Source organism: Delphinapterus leucas, chromosome 3 (genome assembly GCF_059928025.1).
Source record: "Delphinapterus leucas isolate spDelLeu-1000000601 "Yukka" chromosome 3, BTC_Dleu_Yukka2, whole genome shotgun sequence".
Classification (NCBI taxonomy): domain Eukaryota; kingdom Metazoa; phylum Chordata; class Mammalia; order Artiodactyla; family Monodontidae; genus Delphinapterus; species Delphinapterus leucas.
Genome location: NC_143131.1, coordinates 131733029 through 131749975, shown reverse-complemented (window position 1 = coordinate 131749975; position 16947 = coordinate 131733029). Strand labels below are relative to the sequence as shown.

The following is a 16947-nucleotide window of genomic DNA, read 5'->3' as shown; positions in this document are numbered from 1 at the left end:
GAGGGGCCCCAGATGGGGAAACTGACCGCAGTGTCTTGCCCTGAATCAGTTTATCTGGCCCACTTGAATCTCCAAGGGTCAGGAGCCCTCTGGATCTGGGCATCTCTAGTGGAACATATATGTGGGTGCTGAGTCCCTATCCTAAGTTAAACCCCAACTTATCAACAACGATGTCAGCCAGGACTTGTGACATTCCCCCCATGCCATTTTAGAGTTTAGAAGAGACTGAAGCATAGAAAAGCACAGTGACTTACACCCAAGTTCACCAGTAAGTCTCCCAGCCTGCATTTGAACCCAACATTGCCTAACTCCGAAGTGCACGCTCTAACCACATATCATACTGCCTCACGTACTAGGACCACATTCCAGGCCTGGGTTTCAGTCCCAGAAGTCATTAGAAAATACCATTACTCAATGAGCTGTTCCGCACTGCGTTTTGTTTATGAGTCTACGTTTCAAAAAATCCCAATAAACGGTACTTTTAAAAAGGAAAAGAAACAACAATCAGTCACCATTCCCTCATCACTGAAATAATTCTTTATCATGGAGGTCACATTTTACAAAACATCCATTACTCTATTGCATCCATTCTAAAATGCATGTTTGTGGTTCCTTTAATCTCTGAATTTTGGATGCATTTTAAAGACTGAAATTTAAGCTTCCATGAAATACACAATATTATTTGGCTCTAAGAATAATCCTGGTAGGTGAACATTGCCTAGATTATAATCCCCATTTTACAGCTGGGAAAACTGAGGTTCAAAGAGGTTAGGAGACTAGCCTGAGGCCACAGAGCTAGTCAATGCAGATTAGCCCTCTTTCCTGATTCCCCGCACAAGCTGTGTCCACCGTACACTCCTGGCTTTCAAGCCCTGCGCTCACAGTAACTTGTTCCCATCACCTCCCCCACCTCCCCCACCTCCCCACCCCCACCCCCACCCCGGGCTACCCACCAGCAGAGGCCTGAGGGAGACCTCAGTTCCCCAACCCAGGGTTCCCCAGCCTCACTCAGAGCTGGGGAATGAACCCAGTGTGCGGACACCTGGGAACAGTCTAACCCCACACAGGAAGTTTTCAGGCCAAAGGATCCCACTTTCAAGAATGCATCCCATGTGGCAGGCAGCATTGTAGAGATCAAAGCTGGGCCTGGGGTGTGAAGTATTTCTGCCTGGTACCCTCACACACCATGCAAGCTAGATCTAAGGGCTTCTCACCTAGGGTCCCCATTCTCTGGAACTACTTGCCATGCCCTATTTCTCCTATTTCAAGAGGCCAAATGAAAATCAAATATTGCTTCTAGATAAGATCTCACAGACTAAAACACCACATTTCTTTGCTATGGTTAAACTTACATCAGCTCAGTGGTAATGCCAGGGTTTGTTCCTGCTGACCAGAAAACACTGATTGATTGTGATAGGGCCCCAATTAACATACAAGGGGAAAAACCAATTAACGACTTATGTAACAGGTACCACTTGGCAGACAAAAATCTTTCAAAACAAGGAGTGTGACAGGCGAAAGTAATACAAGGGGCAAGCTGATGTGGAAGTGTGAGCTCCTCATTTTCCCAGATGGGACATGTGAGGTTGGGAGAGCTGGAGTGACGTGCTCAAGGTCACAGAGCAGGGCTGGAACTGGCACCCAAGGTTTCTGCCCCTCAGGAGAGGCATCTTCCCATCCCACCCTTCTGGGATGAGGTTCGAGAAGGCCAGAGCATCAGGACTCACCAGGGTTGCTGAAGGAGATCAGGATAGGGAAATGGCTTCTCCCTGGCACCTGTGGGCTCCTTCCTGGCTGGCAGCTGCCAAGGCCACGCTGTCTTTCCTCCCCAGGTGTCTGCCGAGGCAGCTAGGCGTGGGAGACTCCTGGAAAGCCTGCTCTGGGCAAGGTAGAGGAGGCCTCCCTGAAGAAAGCACCCTCCAGGACGTGGAGTGACCAGGCCTGGGGTCACAGCGTGGCCATAGAGGGCTTCGCTACATCTAGCTTGCACAGCTGCCTCCTGGCATCTGCCTGGGAGCTCTCCAGATCGCATGGCTGGTTTTCCTGCCAACTGCTGGGTGCCTTTAAGAGAAGGACAGCAGTTCATTGGCTGAGCAAGGCTCCCCCTACCTCTTTACCTGAGCAGGTGAGAGCTGCTAGGCTAGGGGCAGACCAAGGAGTAAACAGACTGTGGCAACCAGCTGGCTCGCCCCTCCTCCACAGCCCTGGTCCTGGGCTTCCTTCCCCTCCCCAGCCCCCAACTCTGGGAATTAAATGGGAGTAAAGAAAGGGCAAAACATTCTGCAAAATGCTTAGTATTGTTCAGTTTAGGAAGCTTCATTATTTCACAGTCACCCTAGACCAGAGTTGACAGTACGCCTTCTCTTTCAGATGGAAAAATCGTGCTGGGAGAGGTAAAGGGCTTGTTGAGTTCGCCTGGCTATTCGAAGGAAGGTGGATGGAGTAGGATGGTGTGAGGACCCAAACCTGAATCCCCTGCTTTTGACGTCCCATACAGTGCTCTAGACCACACCACTGCCTTCTCTGTGAAACCTCTGGCAAGTCACTCACTGCCTCAGTTTCCACATCTGTAAAATGGCACAGTCATGCTTGTGTCTAAGTTCACACTCACTGTATTGTATTACACTCACACTTAGAGCTAAAAAGGACTTTGGAGATTCTCTAAGCCAACTGTTCATTTACCAGGAATTCATTGATTCAATAGGCATCACTATTCAGCAACTATTTTGCGCCTGCCTGGCCTGTTTTAGGGCCTAGGGGTACATCAGTGAACAAGAAAGTCAAGGATCCTACTCCTATTGAGCTTGCATTCTAGAAAGAGGGGAGCTAGACCTAAACAAGTAAACAGATCAGATAGGTAACAGTCCCCTGAAGAAAGGAAACAGGCGATACGATCAAGTAATGGCTGTTGCTATTGTACATTATGTGGTCAGAGAGGCTCTCTCTGAGGAGGTGATATTGAAGGTGAGACTTGAGTAATGACAAGGAACCAATCATTGGAAGAGCTGGATAGAGAGTGTTCCAGACACAGGGAACTACAAGTGCAAAGGCCCTGAGCAGGTGTGTTTGGAGAACAGAAAGAAAACTGCTGTGGCGAGAGTAAAGTCCAGTCCCTGCCCCCCTTTTTTAATAGATAAGGAAATGATTCAGAGGGATGATTTGACTTGCCCCAAAGCCCCTCCTGCAAATATCTCCTTCCTCTCTTTATCCTCATGTATTAGGGAGGGAAACTGAAGCCTGGAGCTTACCAGCATACGTGGGTTACCAACCCAACAATCATCTCACCAGCCTACATTGCTATAACCTCCTGTTTCTCCATTCTCTAGACACTTAAAAGGGTAAAAACTATGATTTTAAGAGTTGATCACACTGAAGAACAAAATCCTGACCAACAGAATACAGTATTAAAAATTCCAGCAGTGGGCTTCCCTGGTGGCGCAGTGGTTGAGAGTCCGCCTGCCGATGCAGGGGACACGGGTTCGTGCCCCGGTCCGGGAAGATCCCACATGCTGCGGAGCGGCTGGGCCCGTGAGCCATGGCCGCTGAGCCTGTGCGTCCGGAGCCTGTGCTCCGCAATCGGAGAGGCCACAACAGTGAGAGGCCCCGTACCGCAAAAAAAAAAAAAAAAAAAATTCCAGCAGTAATGCAAACTGCCACACAGTTATATGGGGTCAGCACAGACCCTTCCTGCTGAGGTCCTCTCCTGTTTCATCTTCAGAATTTTTCACTCTGATGTTTATAAAGGGCTGCCGGTTTTCAGTCATCGTATTGTTAGCGGCAGCATTGGAATTGTTATTCTGGGACTGTCGGCTAGGTAGTGTGGGATGAAGCAAATGAGTTCTGATGCTGCTGGTGTTGAGAACCAGGACTTGGTTCCAGAGAAAGGAGATACATATGAAGGATGAAAGGGGTTCAGTGAAAATCTTATAATTCTGCATTTAAAATGGAAGTTTCAGTGTGAATTTTTGATGCAGCTGACCTGAAAACAGACACATATTCCCTAGCTCTGCCTACTGTTTTCAGGTCTAGAAACAATGAGCGACACTTTAGAAAGCAACTTCATTGTCCAGACTGTAGTCTCTAAATACTATTTCACACTAAAGGGAACCAGGCTCCTCAATAAACAAACAAACAAACAAATTAATAGCTGATACCAGCTTTAGGACAGAAAATGCACACTATGTACTTAGACTATCTTTTAATGCCAAAAATCAAGGAAGCTAGTTATGGCAAAGAGACTCAGCGGGCAACCGAAGAGTCTCGCGTTGGCCAAAGTCAGGACAATTCGAGCATCAGTAAAGAAAATAACTGCAATTAGTTGAAAAACATCAAATATATTTTAATCCACGAGTCTACAATGATATATTAAAAATAAACAAAAAACTTCAGTGATCATCTTCAGAAGATATTAAGAAATCAATTCATTATTTTGAAAACTAGTAAATAAAGGGAAACAATTAAGCACTTGTTCTGTCTTTCCTTTAAGAACTGTGCCTCAGGCAACCAAACAGTAAAGGAGAGGAAGCTGCTCTTTACATAAGCATTCCAACAAATAAAATGAAAAAGGAATGAAGAAGGATTGACTTGGGACATCATCACTTGTTATGAATTAGCTGATCTAACTGAAAATATTACAAAAACAGAAACAACTTGACATAATGGGCCTTTTGATGGAATCAATACCACCTTCTATGAAGAAATCATGCCTCCAAAATCAAGCAGGAGTCTGACCAAGACTTTAGATGCAGGGGTTGACAAACTTTCTCTCTAAAGGGCCAGGTAACAAATATTTTGAACTTTACAGGTTATATAGCTCTAATCTCTGTTGCAACTATTCAGCTCTGCTGTTGAATAGTACAAATACCAGGCATAGACAATAACTAAACAAATGGGCATGGCTGTGTTCCAACAAAACTCTGTTTACAAAAAAGAGTAGGGGCTAGATTTGACCCATGGGCTATAGCTTGTTAACCCCTGTCCTTGACCTGACTACCAGCTTACAGGAAATACAGGGACTGCGGAACACATGAAATGACACCCCAAGGATGCATTTAGCAAAAGCTAAACTAGGAAGAAGTCTAACAGGAAAATCAATCTGATTTCTTTAACAAATAAATGTCAAGATACTAAAAAAGAGAGACAGAGATTTAACGTATACATCAAAAGAAACTTAGCAAATATTAACCAAACACAATGTATGGACCTTGGGACTTCCCCGGTGGTACAGTGGTTAAGACTCTGCACTTCCACCACAGGGGGCGCGGGTTCGATCCCTGGTCAGGAAACTAAGATCCCACATGCCACACAGTGTGGCCAAAAATTAAAAAAATAATAATAAAAATGTATGGACCTTGTTTGAATCCCAATTCAAACAAATATAAAAAAAAAGTGTAATTGGAGAAATGTGAACATTGACTCAAATATTTGATAATATTAAGGAATTGTTGACATTTGGTGCTGTTTGATGATGTACTGTGGTTGTGTTTAAAAAGGGGAGGTCTTATCTTTTAGAGATGTTGCTGAAATATTTACAGATGAAATGGTATGACATTTGGGATTCAGTTAAAAATAATGGGTGGTAGAATAGAAAGGGAACAAAATTGATAAGGAGTTATTAATTGTTGAAGGTGAATAATAGGTACAGTAGAAGTTCATTATACTATTCTTTCTACTATTGTGTAAATACTTGAAATTTTCCACTATGAAAAGTTAAAATATATTTATGCCACTTCACACTCAGCCAACTGACAAAATTTTAAAAATCTGACAAACTTCAGTTTTGGAAGGATATGGGGAAAGGGTAGCTCATACACATGGTGGGAATGTAAATTCCTACAACAACTTTTGAGAGGGATTTGCGTACACGCCATGACCCAAAAACTCCCCATCTGGATACACACTAAGTGATACTTTAGTCCATTAAGAGACATGCAGGAAAGTAAAAAGAGAGAGACATACAGGAACTTTTTTTTTTTTTTTAAGAAGAAAAATTTTATTTCAAACAGATTCAGTGGGATGTGTGCTACAGCAAAGGCTGGTTGTAGCAGTTTCCTTTCAAACCCGCACTGATGTATAAATTAGACATTATTTGGGAATGATTAGTTTCTGGTAAAATGTAGATTCAATCCAACATTACGCCAATTTTTACATTTATTGTAGACCCTATTTTAGAGGTTAACTTTTCATCACTAAAAAATGAGAATAACCTTACAGCTACTCCTAAGGTAATGAGCTGTGAAATTAATTCCTCACTATTGCTTTGAAAATATACTCCTAGGTTAAGAGAAATTCCGACTTCATCCAAATCTGTTATTTAAATCTTCAGTCATCACCTACTGTTGGCTTGACTGTCACTCCTCTTCTTATTTGACCCCAACCAATTAAACGCCAGTGTTTCTCAACTCTTCGGCTAAGGGCAATTTTTTCTCCTACTTCTGTGCACACAGGATTAGTCAAAACGATTTTGCCCAAATCAGCCGTGACCGCACTAACTCTTCCTCCTGTCGACAGGGATCCTATGTTCACCATAAGCACTTCATTCTTAGGCAGCTTCTGCACTTTTGCTGCTTTCTTGTCTCCTTCAGTGCGTGCACCTAGAAGCTGTCTAAGCCGGAAATAGGAAATTTCCAATTCTGTGAAGATCTCAGGTAAAGCTCCAACTGCACCAAGTACCTGTCCCACCATTCTGTCAGCCCGGCGCAAAGTGGGGCCAGTTTCTGTTCCCACTCCAATAAGACCTCCTGGAGCAGCATACTGAAGATCATTATGCTCTGCGAAAAGCGATACAATTTTGGAAAAGATGGGTTTACGCATGAGCTTTCCTTCACTATCTTTGGAAACAATACCAGGTCTGACTTCTAGCTCCTGGCCCACCTTTAATACTCCTTTTAGAATACTACCACCAGCTACACCCCCCTTAAGGTCATCAACTTCACAGCCAGGTTTGTTGACATCAAAGGATCTAACAACAATAAGTCGGGGTTCTGAAGTAAAGTCTCTTGGGGGTACTGGAATTTTCTTTACTAGGTACTCGCAGACAACTTCAATATCGTATTTTAGCTGAGCAGAAATTGGAGTAATAGGAGCTCCTTCTGCTACTGTACCTTGTACAAATGCAAGGATCTGTGCATACTGTTCTTTTAGCCTGGCTTTCTTTTACCAAATCAATTTTATTTTGTATAATCAAAATATGCTTCAGTTTCATGATTTCTATAGCAGCCAGGTATTCGAAAGTCTGAGGGTGAGGACAAGACTCGTTCCCAGCTATCAACAGGAGAGCTGCATCCATCACTGCGGCACCGTTCAGCACAATAGCCATCAAAATATCATGGCCAGGACAGTCAACAAAGGAAACGTGTGTGACTAATTTGAAGTTCCCTTTGGTCCCTGGGATATCTGTAGGAAACTCATCAGGTGTACTACTTCCACAGGATCTATAACATTCTGGCCGAGGACAACTTGGGTCGTCAAGTTTATAAATCTTAGCATTAGCATAGCCAAGTTTGATTGTAATGTTTCTTTCTAGTTCATTTTTGAACCTGACAGTGTGAACTCCAGAAACAGCTTTTACAACCGTAGATTGCCCATGAGCTACATGACCAATTGTCCCTATATTGATTGTGGCCTGTCTGCTGATAACTTCATGTGAAAATGGCGTCAACTTGGTAACATCCAAAGTGTTGAGATCTTGCCGAGAAAGGTGCGGCTGCCCTAAAGTCACACCAGCCTCGCACCCCGCCATTCTGCCTGGAGAGGAAGGAAGGCATCCGGGTGGCTGCCTGACCATTCGCAAGCCCCCTTGTGCAGGGCGGGGCAGTGGAGGCGGGAGGGCCAACTAGGGCCCAGGCCTGGGAGAAGAGGATGGCCGGTGCAGCGGAGGCCTCACTACTTGGACTTTTGTCCCCATGGATTTGTACAGTGCCTGCCGGCAGAATGACCGTGTGGCAGGCTGACCGCGTGACAGGGTTCCACTTTGCAACGACAGCAGACGGATCCCCCTGGCGGCGGGCCCCACCTCCCTGGGCCAGTAACTTTTTTTTTTTTAATAGGAAAAATGGAAAACAATCAAAATGGATAAATTATGGTATCTTTGGATGGGGGAGGCTATGAAATGCAGAGATTTGGAAATGGCAACTACTTGTGGAGCTAAGAGCTGGGGCCCCATCAGGATAGATTTAGCTCAACAGATGTGGACCTAGACCCACTCTGGGCCAGGCCCTCTGCTAGGTGCTGGGGATACATAAGTGATATCCTTCAAGGGGTTCAAAGTCTAGATATCAGAGACGGAGGGGGCCTAGCACATCATCTAGCTCAACCTACCCATTTCACAGATGTGGAAAATGAGGCCCAGAAAAGTTAACCGACTTGCCAAGGGCACACAGTTGGTTCATGGAGGAACCAGGAATTGAGTCAGGTCTCTGAGGCTCAGAGAATCAGGAGACCTTGGAGCCACGCATTCTTAAGTTGAATCCTGGCTCTGTAACTCACTAGCTGTGACCTTGGCCAAGTTATTTAATGTCTCTCTCCTCAGAAGGATAATAATACCTATTCATGGCTTGATGTGAGGATTAAGTGAAATGATATACATAAAGCCCTTGCCTCAGTGACTGAAGAGAAATAAGACCTTGGGGCTTCCCTGGTGGCGCAGTGGTTGAGAGTCCGCCTGCCGATGCAGGGGACGTGGGTTCGTGCCCCGGTCCGGGAAGATCCCACATGTCGCGGAGCGGCTGGGCCCATGAGCCATGGCCGCTGAGCCTGCGCGTCCAGAGCCTGTGCTCTGCAACGGGAGAGGCCACAACAGTGAGAGGCCCCCGTGTACCACAAACAAACAACAAAAAAGAAATAAGACCTTAATGGATTGGTTATGTACTTGTATTATTATTGATATAAAGTAAGGCCTTAGTGAAGCGACAAAATCCTACATTCTACGTTATTCTCCGAATAGTTAATGCCATACTTCTTAGAGCCAGGATGGTCAAGCCTCTGTACCAAGTTGAAGGCTTGTCCCAGGAGTTAGCTGCTTTCTATTCCAGGCTCCACCCCAAGCAGCCACATGTAAGAGAATCCTCACCACCCTCCCACTCTGCTGACTGACTGCTCTCTGAGGGCCATGCTGAGACGACAGGGTAGCACAGCTTTGTAATCTCTGTGGATCCTCCTCCACTACCCTGACCCTCAGCTACCTATAAAATGAGAATAATAGCAGAACTTATCACATGGGGTTGTTGTGAGGATTCAATGAACTAATGCCTAGCACATAGTAAGCCCTCAACATATGAGATACAAGACACCTGCCCCAGGGCATCAGGCTTGGGTGATACAGAAAAGAATCAGCTGCATTCCCCACCCTCTAAGTGCTTCAGTCCAGGGGGGATACAGTCAGAGGCCACTCCCTTCCCATTTCTCCCCACCCTGTCACATTTCAGGCCTGGATTAGGGCCCAGGGGGCCAAGTGATTCTGGCTGCTTTGCGGGAGGCTAGCTCTAAAAAGGACTGAGCCAAACCTCCTGTGTCTGAAACCACCCACATGCTCACCTCTGCTGCTGAGAACCCAGCTCTGCAGAATCGCTGACTGTCTCCGGCTATTGGAGCCAAAGCATCTTATGCTCTGAATAATAAAGCCATCCAGAAAGTTCCCCATGGCGAGCTGGGAACACACTCCAGTTCATACCCTTGGGGCCAGGCAGCCAGAAATATCACCAAAGGCCTGCCATCAAAGCCAAGCTCCTGTCCTCAGCAGGCTGGAGCCACAAGGCCCAGGGAGTTTCAATCCCCAGTCCCTTCCCTTTCCTGATGACTTCTTCTCCCAATGAGACCATGTGTATTTTTCACCCAAGACCCTATTTTTGCAGAGCATCATAAAACATTCTCAATAAGCTCAGTGACTATTTGTCCCAATTTTTCCAACCCTTGAGACCAAAAGTCATTGAGGGTCAGAGAAAGACACAGTAAGACCAATATGAGGCCAATGGAACTAGTCAAATATATTTGGTTCACCTGTGGAAGCACGCATGGCATTGTTCTTTCAAGTGGATGTCAAAGCTGTAAACTTGCCACTGCTCACAGGCTGCAGGTGGGAGAGCTGGTCAACTGGTGTATTTGTTGTGCATGGCGAGATCCTTGTGGGCAGGGGCTGAGCCTTGTTCCCCTCTCTGTCCAGCACTCAGCAGCAAACACAGTGCCTGGCACTGAGCAGTCAATCCCAACACACCTGTCAAATGAATAAAGTTGCTTAGTTAGTCCGCCAATGCGTTTAAGATGCTTCTATTCACGCTCTCATATCAGCCTGAACTTTTCCTTCTCATTGCTTACCCTACTTGTAATTAAATAATTCCATGTGCAATTATTTGTTTAATACATGCCTCCTTGACAAGACTGTCAGCTCCCTGGAGGCAGACACTGCCCTCAGTTTTGTTCAACATTTGTATCCTCAGTGCTGAGAACGGGATCTGGCATACAGCTGGCACTCAATCAATGTTTGTTGAATAAATAAATGAACAAAGATGGCGAAGACGGCCACGGTCAGTGAGTCAACCCACCCACTAATTTTTTGTTTGTTCTGTTTTGTTTTTATTTTACTGGAGTATAGTTGATTTACAGTGTTGTGTTAGTTTCAGGTGTACAGCAAAGTGATTCAGTTATACATGTACATATAGTCATTCTTTTTTAGATTCTTTTCTCATATAGGCCACCGCTGTGCTGTGGCACTGAGCTTCACTCCCAGGTCAAAGGAAGCTGGCCTAAGGTTTTTTACTTCAAGATGCTGACAGTGCTACGGAAAAGTGTGGGGATACGGGTTTGTTAATACCCAGGCTCAGCTGTTCTTAGAAACAGTCTGCCTCCTAGAAAGTCTATCCATTTACGAAGGAACACAATGGAGTGGGAAGCGGGCTCATTTGCTGGTTAACCGGGGCCCTCCCTTTGCCTCTAGATGGTGATTTGGGACATTTGGCCTGGGGATGGATGGACCGGATTTCAGCCTGGAGTTAGTAATGGAATCTACTTTGTAGAGCTGTTATAGGAGAAAATGAGTATATAGGTGTGTAAATATTTACCACAGGACCCGACAGTGGCACTACTGCTCAGTAATGGTATCTAGAGTTGTTGTTACCAATACTCTGCCTTCTAAGGCTGCCCTTGGATGAAGGATGCCATCACCTGGATGAAGATCTTCAGGATGGAAGTCTGGGGCTGGGCTTCTCCAAGGCATCTCCCAGGGACAACCTGGACAGACTGCAGGGAAGGAGTGAATCAGCTATGTGACAGAGACAATACTCAAACGGACTTGGGCAAAAGTTGGCCCACACTTCCCTTAAGTCCAGAGTGTAGAATTGCCTTGTGCACAGCTGGATCCAGGAGCTCAAGCAATATCACCAGGACGTTTCTTCCTTGCCTCTATCTGCTGCTGTCCACCTTGCAGCCTTCTGTGTCTCAGAGTGGCTGCCCGAGGTGGCTTACATCCTGTCCTCTCAGCTACCAGAGAAAAGAGAAAGTCTCCCTTTCCTGAAGTTCAGACCAGACCTCCAGAATTGAGTCTCATTGGCTGTAACTGAGTCACATGACCACTCCTGAACCAATCATTGTGGCCAGGGGATACAAGCCTCTGATTGGCAGAGCTGAGTCACATGCCGACCTCTAGGCTATGGGCTGGAGTCAGCTGCACAAATGGGGAGGGAATGAACTGGAGCAATTTAACAATTACTGTTGCCAGAGAGGGGAGAATGTTGCTGGGTCAGCAAAACAAATATCCCCTGCAGATTACAAACCTCTCTGCAGGTCAAGTGGCAAGGGCAATGTCACAGTGAGACCAAACAAACATCAGTTCCATCAGACAAATAAAGTGATAGGATCTGGAGGGATTCCCAGAGGACAATGGGGCATTTACTCAGCATCTGCCAAAAGACCTGTTCTATAGGACCAAGATTAGGGCGAGGCAAATGAGGCACCTGCCTCAGGCACCAAGTTAAGGGAAACACAAAAAAACTTAGTAACCTAGATAAATAATACTTGAATACAATATTTTATGATTAAAAAAAATAAATCTGGGCTTCCCTGGTGGCGCAGTGGTTGAGAGTCCGCCTGCCGATGCAGGGGACACGGGTTCGTGCCCCGGTCCGGGAAGATCCCACATGCCGCGGAGCGGCTGGGCCCGTGAGCCATGGCCGCTGAGCCTGCGCGTCCGGAGCCTGTGCTCCGCAACGGGAGAGGCCCCAACAGTGAGAGGCCCGCGTACTGCAGAAAAATAAATCAATCAATTTATTTATTTATTTATGGCTGCATTGGGTCTTCATTGCTGCACACAGGTATTCTCTAGTTGCGGCGAGCGGGGGCTACTCTTCGTTGCGGTGCGCGGGCTTCTCATCGCGGTGGCTTCTCTTGTTGCGGAGCACGGGCTCTAGGCGCGTGGGCTTCAGTAGTTGTGGGTCGCGGGCTCTAGAGCGCAGGCTCAGTAGCGGTGGCGCACGGGATTAGTTGATCCGCAGCATGTGGGATCTTCCCAGACCAGTGCTCGAACCCGTGTCCCCTGCATTGGCAGGCGGATTCTTAACCAGGGAAGTTCAAATATAATATTTTAAAAATCAAAATTAATGCCCCAAATCCATGATGAACAAAATACCAAAACTTTAAATGAAAGCAGGATAAGTAATAGTGCTGTAGAGAGCCATATTGAAGCTTGGGGCAAAAGGAAAAATCAGAACTAATGATTTTACTTTTATGTAAAATTTTGGTATTTTGTTCATCATGAATTTTTTGGCATTAATTTTGATTTTTAATATGTTGCATTAAAATATTATTTGTCTTGATTTCTGAATTTTGGGGCACCCCCCTAAATTTTGTGCTGGAGGCAGGATGCCTCAATTCCTCTTACCCTAGTCTAGGCCCTGCTGTCTTCTGTGGGATTTGCTGCAGGCAGAGAGGGAAAGCCACCCTGAGATGAAGAGATGTGTCCAAACTGGCATTCCCTGGTGGGAAGGGCCCTGGGCTGGAAGTGAAGCCCTGGTAGCAGCCCTGGTTCTGCCATCCGCGTGCTGTCACTCTGCTACCCTGGGAAAATATTTTCCTCTCTAGTCCTCAGTTTTTCCACTTGCATATGAGGGACAGGGCATGATTAATGGCATTCAAGCAATAGAACCCAATATCTTAGTTTAGAAAAAAAAAATGGAAATAGAGCTGTTAAAAGGGGCATGTGGGGGCTTCCCTGGTGGCGCAGTGGTTGAGAATCTGCCTGCTAATGCAGGGGATACGGGTTCGAGCCCTGGTCTGGGAGGATCCCACATGCCGCGGAGCAACTAGGCCCGTGAGCCACAACTACTGAGCCTGCGCGTCTGGAGCCTGTGGTCCGCAACAGGAGAGGCCGCGATAGTGAGAGGCCCGTGCACCGCTATGAAGAGTGGCCCTCGCTTGCCACAAATAGAGAAAGCCCTCGCACAGAAACAAAGACACAATACAGCAAAAATAAATAAATTAATAAACTCCTACCCCCAACATCTTCTAAAAAATAAATAAAAAACAAAAAGAAAAAGGGGCATGTGCTGAGGTAGACCTATCTGCACCTCTGTACCTCCACCAACTCAACAGCCCCTCCAAGTGCTCCATGGAGTCCTTAGGAGTTCCAGGGGGCACAGCTTTTAAACCTTTAAATTCCATGATCTCTAAGATCTCTCAGCAAACCCATTTTTCTGCCTGAGATAATGTACACATTTCAGTTCCTCCTGTCTATGCTTTATTTAGGTCAGTGTTTCTCATATGGCCAGGCTTCCCCTGTATCAAGGACACCGCAGATGCTTTACTTAAAACGCAGTTTCTATGGCCCCACCCTAGTTGAACTGAATCTGAATCTTCCAGGAATGAGGCCCGAACCAACATTTTGAACAAGCAAACTTCCCTGCCAGTTGACGGACACCCACTGAAGTGTTTGGGTCCTTCCCTATTATTTCCACAGAACCTCATAAAGTATTTTATCCTGGAGCTTTCATTTACAACCATCCTTCTGAATGACCAGGGCAAGGAGAAAAAAAACACAGGAATAGTCAGATGAGTCCAAATAAATGAATCTAGGTTTGCCAAGTAGAAACAGATCACAGTGAGATCTCCACGACCCTTCCCAGACAGAACATCCTGGCATCTCCTTGTTCAGCAATCCCACCGTTTGTATCTGAAAGAAATCATCTGTGCATTTCTCTTTTCTTCTGGAGTAGCACTGGCAACCTCAGGAATTATTTATTGAATTATCAGGTTTCTTAGTATATAATGGAGTTCCTGGGAGCTAAGAGTGAGCATGCCTGTAAGGCTGTCAAGGAAATTCATTTTAGACTTCGGAAATACGGTAGATTTTTGTCATTTGCAATGGAAACAGCCATTCATTCATTCATTCATTCTTTTTTCACTCAACTAGCTTGGCAGATTCACTGGTGCATAAGATATTTCCTCTGCTTTTTTTTCCAGCTTTATTGAGATACAATTCTCACACAATACAATTCACCCATTTAAATTGTAAATTCAATTGTTTTTGATATATTGAGTGTGCACCTTCACCACAATCAATCGTAGAATATTTTTATCACCTCAGAAAGAATTCTTGGACCCTTTAGCTATCACCTCCCAATCCTCCAACCCCTTAGCCCTAATCAACCACTACTCTACTTTCTATCTCTATGGATTTGCTTATTCTGGACATTTCATTTAAATGGAATCATATACTATGTGCTCTTTTGAGATGGGTTTCTTTTTAAAAATTATTTATTTATTTATTTTGGCTGCGTCGGGTCTTAGTTGCAGCACGCAGGATCTTTCATTACAGAGTGCGGTCTCTTCGTTGTGGCGCTTCGCTTGGGTTTCTCTCCAGTTGTGGTCGTGCGGGTTTTCTCTCTCTAGTTGTGGCATGTGGACTCGAAGGCACGCGGGCTCAGTAGTTGTGGTGCACAGGTTTAGTTGCCCCGCAGCATGTGGGATCTTAGTTCCCTGACCAGGTATCAAAGTCTCATCCCTTGCATTGGAAGGTGGATTCTTTACCACTGGGCCACCAAGGAAGTCCCCGAGATGGGCTTCTTTCGCTTAGTGTAATGTGTTCGAGATTTATGCATGTTGTAGATTGTATCAGTACTTCATTCCTTCTTAGGGCTGAATAATATTCCATTGTGTGGATATACCACATTTTGTTTATCCATTCATCAAGTTGATGTACATTTGGGCTGTTTTCATTCCTTGACTATTCTCAATAATGCTATTATTAATATTTGTATACAAGTTTTTGTGTAGACATGTTTTCTTTCCTCTGCCTTTGAAGGGCTCCTAGTTCAGCAGATGTAGGTACTAAAACACATACCTACATAATTACCTGTGCCAGTAGGATTGTGCCAGAGAGGGACAAGGCAACATAGTGTAATGGTTAGCACCACATGCTTCTGCCATTACTGAGTGATCTTAGGGGCAAGTTTCTTCACCTCTCTGTGTATCAGTTTCCTCACGTGTAAAATGGGATCAATATTTTTCCGACTGCTGTGAGGGTTACATGAGATAATGCATGTTAGGGACTTAGCACCAAGCCTGGCACACAGTAAGTGCTTGATTAAATTTTGTCATTATCATTTTCAATCTGGAGATTACCAAGTAAGTTTATTGATGGACAATGCACTGTAGCACGAGTAAAGTCTTCATTCATTGAACAAATGTTTATTGAGTATTTATTATGAACTTGGCACTGTGAGAAATAAAGTTGATCCAGACTTTGGATCCTACTGCCAGGAGTTCGTAATCTGTAATCTGAATGGCAAGACTCACTGGCATATGTCGCCTCCACATATTGTGATTTGTTCTTTAATAAAGGTCTAAAAACTTGCTGTGGGAGCCCTGGAGAAGGAAAACTTTAAATAAATAAATAAAAAGACCTTTTTATTCTGAAAATGTTGAAACATACTGGAAAGTAGGAAGAATTATAAAATGAATACCTACATATAATCTCATAGATTCAACAACTATCAACATTTTACCACATTTACTTCATCTTACTATATGTTAAATTTGTGGCTGAACTATTTTAAAGTTTAGTGCAGATACTCTAACACTTCATCCCTAAACACTTAAGCATGCATTTCCAAAAAATAAGGATTCTCCTCCATAACCACAATACACTTACCACACCTCACAAAATTAATAATTTCCTTATATCATCTAATACGCACTTCATAGTCAGATTTCCCCCACTGTCTAAAAACTTAGTCTTTATAGCTTTTTTAAAAAGAAAACAAGCCAAGATACAATCAAGAATCACACCTTGGGCTTCCCTGGTGGCACAGTGGTTGAGAGTCCCGCCTGCCGATGCAGGGGACACGGGTTCGTGCCCCAGTCCAGGAAGATCCCACATGTCGCGAAGCGGCTGGGCCCGTGAGCCATCGCCGCTGAGCCTGTGAGTCCGGAGCCTGTGCTCCACAACGGGAGAGGCCACAACAGTGAGAGGCGCGCGTACCGCAAAAAAAAAAAAAATCACATCTTACATTTACTTGTTAGACTCTAGGATCTCTCTGAATCTAGAACCTCCTTCTCCAGTGCATTTGCTTTTGTTTTGTTTTCACAATGTTGACTTTTAAGAAGAAATCACACCAGTTGCCTTACAAACTGTCCCACATTCTGGACTTGCCTGATTGCTTCTCTGTGGGTTACATGACGTGTTCCTCTACCCCCTGAAATTCTTGTAAACTGAAGCCAGCTCTGAAGACCTGATTAGGTTCAGGCTCAATATTTTTGGCAGGAGCAAAATTAGATGGAGTCGTGTAGTCTACTGCATCCTACCGAGAGGTGTGTAATGCTGGCTGTTCCACCATAAGTGACAGTAAGCATGGCCCCTGGGATACAGTGCTGACAAGCAGAGAGAGGAGGAAGGAAGTGGGAAGGAGGGAAATGTCTTCACAGGCAATGCTTTTGAATAGGGCTTGAAAGAATGTGTAGGAG

The 16947-nt window shown here is 45.0% G+C and overlaps 1 long non-coding RNA gene and 1 pseudogene across 1 annotated transcript in view; both read right to left on the bottom strand.

Moving 5' to 3' along the window:
* LOC111183146 (uncharacterized) overlaps positions 1-12233 on the bottom strand; it is a 42507-nt gene extending 30274 nt beyond the window's left edge. Inside the window, exons 1-2 of the long non-coding RNA XR_002646922.3 lie at positions 11158-12233; positions 9997-10210 (exon numbers count right to left, since the gene is read on the bottom strand). This is a non-coding gene — a long non-coding RNA (uncharacterized LOC111183146). The remainder of the gene's footprint in view (positions 1-9996; positions 10211-11157) is intronic.
* On the bottom strand, positions 954-9980 carry LOC149749704 (eukaryotic translation initiation factor 2 subunit 3 pseudogene; annotated as a pseudogene).
* Positions 12234-16947: the final 4714 nt, after the last annotated feature.